Source organism: Octopus bimaculoides, chromosome 4, assembly GCF_001194135.2.
Source record: "Octopus bimaculoides isolate UCB-OBI-ISO-001 chromosome 4, ASM119413v2, whole genome shotgun sequence".
Lineage (NCBI taxonomy): Eukaryota > Metazoa > Mollusca > Cephalopoda > Octopoda > Octopodidae > Octopus > Octopus bimaculoides.
The window spans coordinates 25,954,216-25,958,550 of NC_068984.1; positions in this window are offsets into that span (position 1 = coordinate 25,954,216).

Genomic DNA, 4,335 nt, shown 5'->3' on the forward strand with positions numbered 1-4,335 from the left:
GTATGTATTTATGTATGTGAGTATGTGTGCGTGCGAATGTATGTGTGTGTGTGTGTGTGTGTGTGTGTGTGCTCGCAAGCCCTCGGTTTGTATGTGTATGTGGAAATTGGAGGGAAAAGTAAAATGTTATCTTTACGTTTTCTTCAGATTAATAAGATATATTTATAAGTGATTATTAAATAATGAGTTAAAACATTCTCAATTACTACGACAATTCGTCTTCAGTAATAAAGAAAAAAAAAACAAAGCTAAAAAGCGAAAAAACAAATATATAGCGGAGTGTTAAAATTATATAAATGAACAATACAGCTTTAACGAAAAACAATCGCATGAATTTGGTTAAGTGAAGAGCGGATGTACTGAATACTGTACTTTGCACTGAAATCTTTATTTTCGTAAGAGAAAAAAAAAAGACAAAATCCTGGTGGCAGTTGCTAGAGACACCCTAAGGTAAGAGGAGATAATTTGAAGAAATCAAAAGTTAATCTCTCAAAGTCAATCCACATGCTTAGGGAGAATAGTGTAATCTTTGTTTGCAGGTGAGGGACAGCTATGGGCATATTGCGGTCTATTAGACTTTATCATCAGAGTAAAGTCTGCCCAAGCCTGTTTTGGACTGTTGATAATTGTTTTGCATTTAGAAAAGTTACGAATAGGTTTTGGCCAGTATAATTTGTATATTTAAAAATAAATGGGTTTATGGCATAAATTGATCAAAACGGAAGAGTAGCGTAGTAAATGCTTTGTGTTTAGTTATGTTCATTTACATTATTGACTTCGAATGCTAGGGACAACGACACAAGATCGGACAACCCGATAGGTGCAAATACGGTTATGGCTTTTTAACTGTTCAACTGTTGCGTTTGAAGGTGAAAAAGATGCCAAAGTTATTTACAACAGGCGGTTTCCAACCTTTTTTGCATCACGGACCTATTTCTTGCAAGGCAATTTTTCCACGGACCGGAGTGGTGGTGTCATGCGCATAACAAAACACAATAAAGTGCATGATATACAATCTAATTATTACACATATCCCAGGTTCTTTGTTGGTTACGATGACAAGTGTTCCAGTTGATTCAATCAACGGAACAGCCTGCTCGTGAAATTAACGTGAATGTGACTGAGCACTCCACAGGCACGCGTACACTTAACGTAGTTCTCAGAGACATTCAGTGACACAGAACGGGATATGTCTGGTAAGAAAGTAATTTCTTTTTTCGCAAATAGATAGAGTTACGACTTTTTTGAATGACTTTTGTCAATGTTATGACAAAAAAGCTGCTGAGGCTCACAAAGAGATATGTGAAGTTTATGATGTTGATTGCTTAACAGAAAGCACATTTCAAAAATAGTTAAAAAATTCCGTTCTGGAGATTTTTCACTGAAAGATGACCAACGTTCTGGTCGACCTGCTGAAGGTCTGAATCATGATGATGACCGAATCAAAGCCATAATTGAATCTGATTGTCATATAACTGTCCGAGAGATTGCAGAGAGGTTAAATGTATCACATATAACAATTGAAAATCACTTAAGATGTCTTGGACTCGTTAAGAAGCTCGATATTTGGGTTCCACATATATTGAAAGAGATTCACTTAACACAACGAAACAATATTTGCGTTATGCATCTCAAACGCAATGAAATCGACCTTGTTTTGAAACGAATCATCACTTGTAATGAAAAATGGATTGTCTACTATAACATCAATCGAAAACGATCATGGTCCAAGCGTAATGAACCAGCACAAATCACATCGAAAGCTGAATTGCATCAAAAAAAGTCATGCTGTCAATTTGGTTGGATTATAAAGGCGTTACATATTTTGACCTGCTTCCAAGGAACTAAACGATCAATTCAGATGCTTGCTGTCAACAAGTAATGAAACTGGAAGAAGCAATCAAAGAAAAAAGGCCAGAATCGGCCAATCGTAAAGGAATCGTGTTTCGCCATGACAACGCTAGACCACACACGTCTTTACTAACTCGGGAAAAATTATTGGAGCTTGGTTGGGAAAGGATGTTACATCCACCATATAGTCCTGACCTTGTACCATTAGATTACCATTTATTTCGAAGTTTGCAAAATTCTTTGAATGGTAAAACTTTCAATAATAATGATAACCTGAAATAACACTTGCTTCAGTTTTTGGCTGATAAGGACCAGAAGTTTTATGAGCGCAGAATCATGAAGTTGCCAGAAAGATGGCAAAAGGTCATCGAACAAAATAGAAAATATATAATTGATTAAAGTTCATTCATTGTATGAAACAAAAACGACTGACTTTTATTTCACACTAAAAAACCGAAATTACTTTCTTGCCATATATAATACAAAAACACCCACACATTGCGATAGTCAATAGAACAAAGAAAATTAAAAGATTTATTCTTTCTCTGCAGCCCAGTACCAAATGATCCACAGGCCGGTAGTTGGGGGCTCCTGGTTAAAAGTATTTCTGTGTCTGTGAGAGATACATGTAAGGGATTAAACTAATTGGTATAAATTGTTGAGTATTGCAAAAAATTCGGTTTGTACAAGAGTACGGTATGAATATGAGAGACAAGTTGTGTGTGTGTGTGTTGAAGTTACCAAGAAAACGATGACACTCATTTCCATATAATCTCATCAAGTTAAACAGTCATGTTATTAGGCTTATAGAAAGCTGCTCATAATTGCTATATTCGAAATTTCCATTCATTATTCAGCATCTAGCGTTTAATTTTGATGTGCGAGAAACCAGTTGCCAAATGTTTCCAAAAAGTGTAGACTTTTTCAGAAATCGAAATACCGTGTTCATTTTTAAGGTTATGCCCTGCGTTTCATATCTTTTAATATTCCTTTTTAACGAAGTAAATGTTAGTTCATATGTATAAATCCCATACTGATAAATCACATGCAAGGGTTTATTGCCTATCTACATGGGCATGTGCAAATCTGAGAAAGCATTTTGTGGAAGAAGTCCCTCTCTACGACCCTAGTGTTGTCTAAGGGAGAAACTTCTTTTAAAAGCCAGTACGTGGCAGATGTAACCGTCAGAATAATGCTAACCAACTACCCTTGACTGGTAATTTTTTTATCGACCTCGAATAAATGAAAAACAAAGTTGATCTTGGTGAGATTTGGACTCAAAGTGTAGAGAACTGGAACAATTAGTATGTACAAAAGAAGGGAATTCTTTGAATTTTCGTGATCAGAATATAGCGATCATTGAAAGTACTACATCACCTGGAGTTTATTTTCGACAAATAAGTGAACTGAAGCAGTATAATATAATGTACCGTGTCCAGCAAGATTTTGAACTCACAGTCTAATACCTATTCGTTCGGTCATCCGCGTTGCATTATTTTAAACTCAATCTTCCAATGAAATTATCCTAGTTTTTGTTTTGCTACCATGGACACAAACAAAAGTTTCATTTATTACGTCACAATGTTGCATATGTGACGGCAGTTGGGATTGATGAAAAAACTGATCAAATATAGAGGAATCTAATAATATAAAAAATTGCTTGGAATGTCTTCCACAGCATTTAATGTTTTCTCCGTGTCGTTGTTATGGAACTTGGTTACTTGTTACGTACAAAATCAACAGCAGAGGTAAATTATCAAACTGACATCTATGTCTTACTTTAGGTTCTGTCTTGTTTTTTCTGTAATATTCTTCTTAGGAATGTCTTTCTGATTTAACTGCCGAATTTGTCCCCACTGGATTGTTGTTATTGGCTGTTATTTCTTTCAGTAAAATTGCTATTGCTTGCGTACGTAATTATTTTGACTAATACGCCATTTTTACATTCTGGTTTCAATTCTCGCTGGAGTCGCCTTTGCCTTTCAACATTCCGAGGTCGATAAAATAAACAACAGCCACATACTGGAGACCGTTTAATTGAGTGTACTCTCCCTTTAAAATATGTGCGCTATATTAGAAGCAATTATTAATGTATATATATTTGAAAATCTTGTCCCGGAGGCCTTATTATTTCGATTATTGAAATTTAGCATCTTTTAAAATAAGGTGGTGAACATCTCATAATTATAACGCTTGATATCTGAAACAGGCACAGTAAGATTCGATCTGGAGACTATAAACTGTCTGGCTACGTTTCCATGTGTGAATTACAATTTAGAAAATTAAGGAGGTGACGAGAGAAAGTAAAAATTTCACAGAAACAAATTTCCGAACAAGAGTTTCGACAAATAGTTTGCAAGGAAGTTAGTCAACACACATGTATGCAAACACACACACACACACACACACACACACATATATACACGCACGCACGCACACACACACATACACACACATACACACAAACACACACACACATACACA